General features: G+C 40.8%; 1 non-coding gene across 1 annotated transcript; it reads left to right on the forward strand.

Moving 5' to 3' along the window:
- Positions 1-201: 201 nt before the first annotated feature.
- TRNAC-GCA (transfer RNA cysteine (anticodon GCA)) lies at positions 202-273 on the forward strand. The gene has a single exon. It is a non-coding gene; the product is annotated as a tRNA-Cys (tRNA).
- Positions 274-11,852: the final 11,579 nt, after the last annotated feature.

The raw sequence follows: 11,852 nt of genomic DNA on the forward strand, positions 1-11,852 counted from the left end.
TCTGAAAGATAATTGTCTAAATTCACATAGATAGCTATTTATTGGGTGATAAAGTAGAAAGAAGTGAAATAAATGATAGCAATGTCTCAAGGCACAAGAAAGAGGCCTTGGGAATATTTCACTATGAGCAACCTACACTACATGTGAAGCTATGTCATATTGTTTGAAGGTAAACTTATAGCCTTTGCTATTTAGGGGGCGTCCCTGGTGGCTCAGAGGTTAAAGCATCTGCCTGCAATGCAGGAGACCTGGGTTCGATCCCTGGGTAGGGAAGATCCCCTGGGGAAGGAAATGGCAACCCACTCCAGTATTCTTGCCTGGAGAATCCCATGGATGGAGGAGCCTGGTGGGCTACAGTCCATGGGGTCGCAAAGAGTTGGACACGACTGAGTGACTTCACTTTCACTTTCAAACATATTTCGAACACTAGGATAAATAGCCATTAATTTTCAACCCTGTAGATGAAACCCTATGAGATGGGCGATAAAGTAAACATAAATGTTCTGGTAAAAGCAGAGATGCCACTCCCCAAAAAAAGAAGGAAAAAGAAAGTAACAAGACAAGAGAGAAAGGAGCCTTACTTATGTGGTATATGAGAAGGCTGCTTTAATGATAAGGGCTTAAACAGAGCAACAGTAAAGAGATGGAGAAAGATGTGCCTTGCTGACACTATTCAGAAGGACTCATGGGTAGTTATATTAATTTCAGGAAAACAGACTTCAGAACAAGAAAGATGATCAGAGACAAAAAGGGTAGCTATCATTTTTCAAGAATACATAACAATCCTAAATGTGTTTGCACCTAATAATACAACGTGAAAATGAATGAGACCAGCTCTGCTCTAATACTTAAACAAGACAAGTGAAAGTCCTTTAGTAGTGTCCGACTCTTTCCGACACCATGGACTATATGGTCCGTGGGCTTCTCTAGGCCAGACTAACGGAGTGGGTAGCCTTTCCCTTCTCCAGGGCATCTTCCCAACTCAGGGACTGAACACATGTCTCCCTCATTGCAGATGAATTCTTTACTGTCTGAGACACCCGAAGGCAGATTCTTTACCAGCAGAGCCACAAGGAAGCCTAAGAATACTGGAATAGGTAGACCACCCCTTCTCCAGCAAGTTATCTGGGAAGCCCACTTAAAACAAGATAAAGGTGATAAAGGCGTCACAGGAAAAGAAACTAATATCATAATTTTCACAAACCTCGACACCAAGATTCATACCAGATTGAATCCAGCAGTATACATGAGGATAGTACATTCAGTCAAGTGCATTTTATACAAAGAAACTCTTGGGTCAACAGCAGTCAATGTAATTCATCAGCAGCAGAATAAATACAAAACAAAACACATATGATCATATCAACAGCTGCATAAAAGCAGTTGACAAAATAAACTTTGATAAAACCTTGTAAAATTTTAAAATTAAAAGAGACTTCCCTTCATCTAATAAGAAAATTTATAAACAATCTATGCCTAAAATTATACTACATGGTAAGAGATTGAATTCCTTTTCTCTAACATCAGGAGCAATGCAGGTATGTCTTCTCTCACTGCTTATATTCAACATCACACTGGAAATTCTAGCTAGTGCAAAAAGATAAGAAATAAAGTTATAAAAATTGGAAATAAAAAAATTGGCCTTATTCATAATTCATAGTCAATTAATTCAAATTCAATAATTATAATTCAAATTTATTCATGGTTCAAATTCAAATTTATTCACACTCCAATTTCAAATTTATTCATAGTTCAAAACTATATTGAAATCCTCTGAAAATTTAAAGCAAAAGCAACCTTCTAAGGTATGAGCTGCATATAGTTAATTCCTTCCAAATGGTACAGTGTAGAAATGAGAGGGGTAACTTTAGAGTGCAAAAACAGGACAAACTCTGTCAGCCAGGAGATCAAGGTCACCATCAAGAGTCACAAGTCATGTTGACAGCACGCATTCTTTACTGGCTGAGCACCTGAAGGTGGATTCTTTACCAGCAGAGCCACAAGGTTGCCTAATCCCAGAGACGGGGGAGCCTGGTGGGCTGCCGTCTGTGGGGTCACACAGAGTCGGACACGACTAAAGTGACTTAGCAGCAGCAATAAACTTTTAGAACTGTTTAAGATTTACAGAAAAATCTGTAAGATATTATGAAAAGATTCCTTATACTTCAATTTTAATTGTCCCAGATATTAGCATCTTATATTATTACGGTGCAATTGGCATAAATGATGAACCGGCTAGAGAAGACTATTGGAGAAGGCGATGGCACCCCGCTCCAGCGCTCTTGCCTGGAAAATCCCATGGGCGGAGGAGCCTGGTGGGCTGCGGTCCATAGGGTCACTAAGAATCAGACACGACGGGGTGACTTCAATTTCACTTTTCACTTTCCACTTTCGTGTATTGGAGAAGGAAATGGCAACCCACTCCAGTGTTCTTGCCTGGAGAATCCTAGGGACGGGAAGGCATGGTGGGCTGCCATCTCTGGGGTTGCACAGAGTCGGACACGAGTGACGCGACTTAGCAGCAACATTAAAAATGTCATAATCGTTAGGGAAATCAAATCTAGTTGGGGCACAGGAAATTATAGAATTATCTATCCTATATTTGAGGAGTGAGGGAGTATTATTTTCAGAGGAAGAAGTTGCTGTGCAAGAGTTAGCCAGTGTAAAAAGGTGAAATAGTTGCTGCAAGGACCTCAGGGGAAGCTTGTTTCTAAGAACCTGGCACACTTAACATTCTGCGCACTGCCTTCTCCCGTTTGTTGCAGCTTCCTCCTTCTGGATCTGAAGTTAACTCAGACTCCCCTCTCCCCTTCCTCCCTTTCCTCCTCTTCCTCCCCTTCCCATCTGCCTCTCTCTTGTCTTAATCTTAATCGCCGTTTTCTCTTTGTTTCCTTCTATTCAGATTCTTCCTCATCTTCTCCTTTTTTCTCCCCAGCCTCCTTCTTTATTCCTTCGTCTTCTGTTTCTTCATTTTCTTTTCTCTTAGGATCCACCTGAGGAAAATCCACTTTCACCAACTGCTATTTTCTAAGCACCTTCCGTTGGATTAAAGAGAAAGATTTTTTCTTCTGCTAGTCTTCTACTAAACCACTTTAGTCTTGACCCCTGCCAAGTATGAAAAGACCCTGATGCTGGGAGGGATTGGGGGCAGGAGGAGACGGGGACGACAGAGGATGAGATGGCTGGATGGCATCACCGACTCGATGGACATGGGTTTGGATGAACTCCAGGAGTTGGTGATGGACAGGGAGGCCTGGTGTGCTGCAGTTCACGGGGTCACAAAGAGTCGGACACGCCTGAGCGACTGACCTGAACTGAACTGAACTGAATAAGCACTGTGGACTGTAAGAACACAGAGGTCACTAGAAGGGCAAAGTGACATGTGGAGAAGAAGACTCATCCTAAGTGGAGCAAACACTGGTATAAGAAGATTCTGTGTTTTTTGTTTTAATGTCTAGTTGACAGATGATTGCTTAAAATAATGCTGAGTTGGTTTCTGCATACAACGTGAGTCAGCCATGGTGATTTGCTTACTCATGTCTGACTCTTTGCAACTCCATGTACTGTAGGCTCCCCTGTCCATGGGATTCTCCAGGCAAGAACACTGGAGTGGGTTGCCATTTCCTTCTCCAAGGGATCTTCCTGACCCAGGGATTGAACCGGGGTCTCTGCACTGCTGGCAGATTCTTTACCAACCGAGCTGCCGGGGAAGCCCTAGGTATATGCATTTCCCCTCCCTCTTGAGTCTCCCTTCCACCCCCGCCACCCCACCCCACCCCTCTAGGTTGTCACAGAGCCCCAGATTGAGGTCTCTGTGTTATATAGCAACTAGCAACTACGATTTTGCTTTTAACTGAACTCTCTGTTCTATCTCTACCATCCCATTAAGGAGTTGCTTAATGAAACTTCATCATTACCTTTTTGTCATTGCAGTCAGCCTTCCGATGCCTGAATGACTCCCTTACTGTAAATTAGGCATCTTGGAAAGTGCTCTCATCCTTCCTATTCTCCACATTTCTACTTAGCACTGGTGGTCATCGCATTACCTTCAGAAACAATTCTTTAACCAGAGCCTAATGCAATCTATTACTTTCTTATGTGAAAGAAGCTGACACTCTGAGACGATTATGGCTCAAAACAACTTCCAAAAGCTACTTAATTTACAGCAAGATCTGGTTAAAGCTCTGTGAGAATCTGGTTTTTCAGCTAGTAATTTTGTGCTCCATGTCCGATGAAGGATGGATCTCCGTATGTGTTGAATACGCTAGAAAGGGATTTGTTCACTAGCCACAAAGATGTGCAGCAAGACCATTATTAGGTCTGAGAACGGTTTGAGTCTCTGAGAGAATATGCTTTTCATGTTTACTGTATAGTTTCACCTTCTGGATAATTTAATATTCAAGCAGTGTAAGCCTAAATATCTCAGCGCAGCTGGTGTGGTGTCTTGTTATTTCTCTTTTCCTCTTATCTGTGCAATTTTAATAATTGGGAGCCTAAAAATGGTATGGTAAATAAATGAAATCACTCAAGGAATTCAGATATTTGGCATATAGTCCGTGAGAAGCTTAAATCAATTTTCTTAAGCTGTCAGCCACGATGTATGTCTAGAGGGAGCGCTGGAATTTAGTGAGATTCATGGCTCATTGTTTGCCTCTGCAATTATGAAATATGAAAGTTAGTAGGTTTTTTTAATGTCTCTTTTCCAGATTGAATGGGCTTGGCAAGTTTCAAATGTTTTTCTATTTAATCATAAAAATAATATTCTCACTTTCTTTTAGAGAAATATGCCTTTTTAAAATGCTTTACTCTTCTGAATGGGGAAAAAGCAGCATGTTATGTTAAACTGCATCATTCTACATTAACCTCTGAGCCTAAGGAATATGCTTTTTTTCTTTTCATTGTTGATTCAGTTAAGCGCTATGTCTATGCAGCGTCAGATTCCAAAGATGAATGTCAGAACATAAACTTTTCTTATGCTTTCTTTTCTGTATTTAGGTTGTACAGTGATGTGTTTAGATTGCTATTCTCTTTTGAATCCAGCTGCTTTTTTGTGTGATAAAGAATTAAAATGTTTGTTTTTATCTATAGAAATTTGTCTACAAAAATGTTGAACACATTGTGGAAAATGGAAAGATCTTTTCTGCATAAATCTCATTCAAGGTTAATGCTGTATATGTCTATTCACTGCCTTCTAATTCTAAAATAAAGATGTCTCTCAGAATATAGTTTCCAAAGATTACAAGTTTATATCAAATTGTTAAATTTTACACAAGAATTTTCTCCTTGAGGACAGGGTTCATCTTTGTCGTCTACAGCAATAGTGCATTGTTTGGATAATTGTTATTTGGGGTCATTTTAATTTAAAATTTAGATGAGCAAATTAGCATAATTTTGAAAATGTGGCACATATCATCATATTTTTATCCTCACACTGAAGATGACTCCATCCAGTCAGTCCACTGGGGTATTAATTCAAGGAGTTGAAATATAGCAACTTAGAATGACATTATTTCATGGGCATGCATCCAAATGGAATCTTAAACAAAGGTAATCTGTGATTCAACTTTCTCCTTCATTTCTGCACCATACAAGTCCGCATCACTAAAGGACAAGGCTCCAATCTTTCCAGTTTCTAAACTGTATATATACTTGAGTTATTTTTTTAAGTTTTCATAAAACTGTTTCATAGCTATTTATTGAGAGTGAGATGTTTTTAAAAGTGCAGAACTGACTTAGTGAAAAAAATTTCTATTACATTCTATTTGCTGAGTCAAATTTCCTGCCCCCCCCCGACTGCTACTGACATTTTACCACATTTCTTCAAACATTCCCTGGAAACACTTTGTTAAGGTCTATGTTAACCACAACCTTTTCACCTCCCCTGTTAACTTATTAAAATAATTTCATTTGCTTTCTCAAGATTAATTAAATATGACTTATTTCTCTCCTCTCTAGAACTACACAGTCAGTTAAGACTGTCCATTTTTCCATTTCACATGTATCTTTTTTTTTTACTTTTTTTTAAACTTATTTTTACTTTATTTTACTTTACAATATTGTATTGGTTTTGCCATACATTGACATGAATCCACCACAGGTGTATACAAGCTCCCAATCCTGAATCCCCCTCCCACCTCCCACCCCATATCATCTCTCTGGATCATCCCCGTGCACCAGCCCCAGACATCCTGTATCCTGTATCGAACATAGACTGGCACTTCGTTTCTTACATGATAGTATACATGTTTCAATGCCATTCTCCCAAATCATCCCACCCTCTCCCTCTCCCTCAGAGTTCAAAAGTCCATTCTACACATCTGTGTCTCTTTTGCTGTCTCACATACAGGGTCATCATTACCATCTTTCTAAATTCCGTATATATGTGTCAGTATACCATAATGGTGTTTTTCTTTCTGGCTTACTTCACTCTGTATAATCAGCTCGAGTTTCATCCATCTCATTAGAACTGATTCAAATGTATTCTTTTTAATGGCTGAGTAATACTCCATTGTGTGTATGTACCACAGCTTTCTTATCCATTCATCTGCTGATGGAGATCTAGGTTGTTTCCATGTCCTGGCTATTATAAACAGTGTTGTGATGAACATTGGGGTACATGCGTCTCTTTCAATTCTGGTTTCCTCAGTGTGTATGCCCAGCAGTGGGATTGCTGGGTCATAAGGCAATTCTATTTGCAATTTTTTAAGGGATCTCCAGACTGTTCTCCATAGTGGCTGTACTAGTTTGCATTCCCACCAACAGTGTAAGAGGGTCACATGTATCTTTTAAAAAAATGTTTACTTTGATACTGCAGTATAGCCAATTAACAATGCTGTGTTATTCTCAGAGGGACAGCAAAAGGACTCAGCCATACATATATGATAGCTTATGGTGAACCGTGTCAGATCCACGATTTCCCAAGAAGATTTAGCTTCAGGGCCGGGGACCAGGCTTGATCACACAAGAACTTTTGTGTGGCACAGTTTATTAAAGTGAAAGAGGACAGACAAAGCTTCTGACACAGACATCAGAAAGGCGCGGAGAGTGCCCCTGCTAGTCTTTAGCCGATGTTTTATGTCTGTTAGAAAGCTGTTAATCAGATAAGACAGACACCTCAAGGCTGGCAGAGTGTCACCCGGCCCCTCTCCCACAATGTGCATTTTTGAGATAGGATGGCATGAGGCGTGTCAGCCCCCAGCCATAAAACTATTGATATGAATACTGTCTTGCTGAGCAACCATTAGTCCAAGGTTTGAGAAAAGGAACAATGTTAGTCTTAGGGAGCATTGTTTTGAAGAAACGCAAATTCCAAAGCAAAGACATAGTTTCATTAACACAGCTTAAGAAAAACATATCCATGGAGAAAGCTCCTTATAATTTTTTATGGAGATGGAAAAAAATCTGACACTTGTAGTTTGTTCCCTCCTGCCGCTTAAGGGAGGGATAAAAAGTCTCTGACATGTGCAGCCTGTTTCCTGTGTGTAGAGACCCCTCGCCCCTACCTGTCCCCTCTCATATATATGTACCTCTTCTGCCCCAGACTCCCCTCCTATCTGTGCTGCTACATAACATGGAGCAGATTTGCCTGCGCTACACAGTAGAATCCTGTTCTCTCCAGTTCCCGTTGCCTCTTCCAGAAGATTATGTTGTGTGCCCAGTCACTCGGTCACTCAGTCATGCCTGTCCAACTCTTTGTGACCCCGTTCAGTTCAGTTCAGTTCAGTCGCCTAGTCGTGTCTGACTCTTTGCAACCCCATGAATAGCAGCACACCAGGCCTCCCTGTCCATCACCATTTCCTGGAGTTCACTCAAACTCACGTCCATCAAGTCCGTGATGCCATCCAGCCATCTCATCCTCTGTCATCCCCTTCTTCCCCTGCCCCCAATCCCTCCCAGCATCAGAGTCTTTTCCAGTGAGTCAACTCTTCGCATGAGGTGGCCAAAGTCCTGGAGTTTCAGCTTCAGCATCATTCCTTCCAAAGAACACCCAGGACTGATCTCCTTCAGAATGGACTGGGTGGAACTGACCCTGTAAACAGCAGCAAACTGTAACTACCATAGCGACCTTAGACTAGGCTGGATGAAACACAAGCTGGAATCAAGATTGCTGGGAGAAATGTCAATAACCTCAGATATGCAGATGACATCACCCTTATGGCAGAAAGTGAAGAGGAACTAAAAAGCCTCTTGATGAAAGTGAAAGAGGAGAGTGAAAAAGTTGGCTTAAATCTCAACATTCAGAAAACTAAGATCATGGCATCTGGTCCCATCACTTCATGGCAATAGATGAGAAAATGACGGAAACAGTGACAGACTTTATTTTGTGAGGGGGGCTGGCAGCTCCAAAATCACTGCAGATGGTGACTGGAGCCATGAAATTAAAAGACACTTGCTCCTTGGAAGAAAAACTATGACCAATCTGGACAGCATATTAAAAAGCAGAGACATTACTTTGCCAACAAAGGTCCATCTAGTCAAGGCTATGGTTTTCCAGTAGTCATGTATGGATATGAGAGTTGGACTGTAAAGAAAGCTGAGTGCCGAAGAATTGTTGCCTTTGAACTGTGGTGTTGGAAAAGACTCTTGAGAGTCCCTTGGACTTCAAGGAGATCCAACCAGTCCATCCTAAAGGAAATCAACCCTGGATATTCATTGGAAGGACTGACGCTGCAGCTGAAGCTTAAATACTTTAGCCACCTGATGTGAAGAGCTGACTCATTTGAAAAGTCTCTGATGCTGAGAAAGATTGAAGACAGGAGGAGAAGGGGACGACAGAGGATGAGATGGTTGGATGGCATCACTGACTCAACGGACATGAATTTGAGCAAGCTCTGGGAGTTGGTGATGGACAGGGAGGCCTGGCGTGCTGCAGTCCATGGGGTCACAAAGAGTCAGACATGACTGAGAGACTGAACTGAACTGAGACCATAGCCCCTTAGGCTCCTCTGTCCGTGGAGTTTCCCAGACAAACATGCTGGAGTGGGCTGCCAGTTCTTACTCCAGGAGATCTTCCTGACTCATAGCTCAGATCTCATTGGCAACTCTTGCACCTCCTATATCGGCAGGTGGACTCTTTACCACTGCGCCACATGGAAAGCCCCTAGAAGGGTATGCTTCCACCTTCAATAGGGGGGAAAAAATCCTTTTGAGATTCAGTGATACCTAAGCAGGTCAGCTACTAACTCTTTGCTATTTTTCCACCCCCACATTCTGCAAACATTGACTTCTTTTTGTTGTTGTCGCACACAAATTCTGAAACCAGTAATCTATCCAATATAGCAGTGTTACAGTTATGTATACATCTCCACTTTGATTATCTGTCCTGTCTCATCCGGCACTTATTTCCATGAAAACATGCTGGATTTTGCCATCATTTGGAATAACTGACCCCACTCAATTTTCAACTAAATTATCAAGGCCCTCCCTAGTGGCTCAGACGGTAAAGCGTCTGTCTACAATGTGGGAGACCTGGGTTCGACCCCTGGGTCGGGAAGATTCCCTGGAGAAGGAAATGGCAACCCACTCCAGTAGTCTTGCCTAGAAAATCCCACAGACAGAGGAGCCTGGTGCAGGCTACTGTCCATGGGGTCGCAGAGAGTCGGACACGACTGAGTGACCCAGCACCATCAAACCCCATGGGGAAAAAAACCTTAATTGAGATAACCAGTCCTCTTTTTTTCTCTGGTTTTGGATCCTTTACCCCCTCTTATTGTTTGCAGTTAATTCCCTTTACCTTGGCTCAACCCAAATTGAAATGTCTCTGCCAAACTTCTGAGGCATTTCCAGTCCAGTATGCCTTTACAACATAGCTGTCCTGCAAGACCACTAAAATGTGCCTCTCTTGTTTCTTAATACAGAAAACAACACACTTAAGCAAACTGGTATCACTTTAAAGTCATGATCTGAAGCCTCGGGTGGGTTCTAAGTCACTTTCTTTCCTTCCAGCTTGAACCAAACACCAAAATTTTTGCATAATTTTGAGGATTTGCTAGGTAAAAGAGTGGAACATTTTCAAACGCAGAGACCTCTTTTTTATAATGAAGACATCAACAATGACTGTGTTTTCTTTCATGCGACTCTTTCCTCAAGTCTCAGCTTTCCAAAGACAGAGAAGGAGACGAATGATGCACGCTTCTGTTACTGTAAGTTACGGCTGAAACAAACTATGTCTTCCGTTAATGATCTATGTGGACACTCCCACCTCCCATTTCCTTTAGCCCATTCATCGTCTCTCCCTTTCTCAGGATGAGTAAACTGAAATTTGTCCAAGCATTTATTCTCTATATTAGCATATGTGGAAGGATCTTAATCAGCTCACAAGAGGAAACTTGGAATATGCTTCACATTATATTAGTAAGAAACAAGAAGAGAATTTTAATTAATTCCAAATTAATTGCATACATTTAAATGAATAACCATGACTGTATTTTTCTCTCTTCCTTTCTTTAAATTTTAATGAACTCCTATTTGGTTTAGTAATAAAAGGCAATCAGTTTATTGGTCATCTGTTTCTTCTTTTATTTTCTTTGTAACATGTTCTGAATCCTGCTGTTGGTCCATGTTTACATAAACTACACAGCTTAATTGCAGTAAGGTTGCAAAATTTATTTTAGTGGTTTTTTTAAACATTTAAGAATCACTTTCTTCTCTAAAACCTCATTCATAAAGGCCCATATACCTATCTCTCAGCAGTCTTTATCTTTTCAAATTACTGTAACACTGTGTGGCCTGTCAACTGCTTCCTGAGAGTTCTAAGTGAAACTGATAACCTATCTTCCTGATATGTCACTCAAGCAAGACCATGTTTAACAACAAATACGGATATTTGGAGGATTTTGGGGGTTTGGGGGTGGGGGGAGTTTTGATTTTTAAGGTACTAGAGTAATAGAGTTTCCAAGTTCCCTTGTAGTTAATTTGTAGTCTAACTCCCTTATTACAGGAGCTGGAGAGTTAGTTTTAATAACACTTTACATATACCTATATTTAGTACTCCAGTTTAAATAATTTCACACTTTTTAATTTTCCCTAAAGGTTTTATTTCACAATCAATTTTATCAACATTTTTTTCTCAAATCATCATCATATTTTGCCAATTTTTTCCTCTTGGCATTTAGAATTTAAGAAAAATTAAATTTCATCCCAACCAATTTGTCACAAGTCCAGATAAGAGAATATTTTTCAGAGTTTATATTATAAATAACAGAATAAGAATCAACAATATGATCTAGATATAATTTTGTACACATCTGATTGCTCATCTATATCATTTGTCTTCTTTTCAAGAAGAAAATTGTTTGTTCTTTTGAAAGCACTGGGCATGCTTTGAAATAGTAGGCATTATTCAAATGACAATCAGAACATATGACATAATCAAACCCTATATAAAAATGTTGGAGCTATCACGACATAAAACAGTAAACCTGGTATCCAACTGATTGTAAATTCCAGGTTGCATCATCACTCATCCCCTTTCTTCCATAACTATATTATCATTCCAGTTTGTGGGATTAGATTCAGCTGTTTAACACACCAAACTAGTTGAAAGTCTGCTGCTGCTGCTAAGTCACTTCAGTCGTGTCCGGCTTTGTGCGACCCCAGAGACGGCAGCCCACCAGGCTCCCCCGTCCCTGGGATTCTCCAGGCAAGAACACTGGAGTGAGTTGCCATTTCCTTCTCCAATGCATGAAAGTGAAAAGCGAAAGTGAAGTCGCTCCGTTGTGTCCGACTCTTAGCCACCGCATGGACTGCAGCCCACCAGGCTCCTCCGTCCATGGGATTTTCCAGGCAAGAGTGCTGGAGTGGGGTGTTATTGCCTTCTCCATGAAAGTCTGTTACCTTGCCCCAAATCCAAG

Source organism: Ovis aries, chromosome 9 (assembly GCF_016772045.2).
Source record: "Ovis aries strain OAR_USU_Benz2616 breed Rambouillet chromosome 9, ARS-UI_Ramb_v3.0, whole genome shotgun sequence".
Lineage (NCBI taxonomy): Eukaryota > Metazoa > Chordata > Mammalia > Artiodactyla > Bovidae > Ovis > Ovis aries.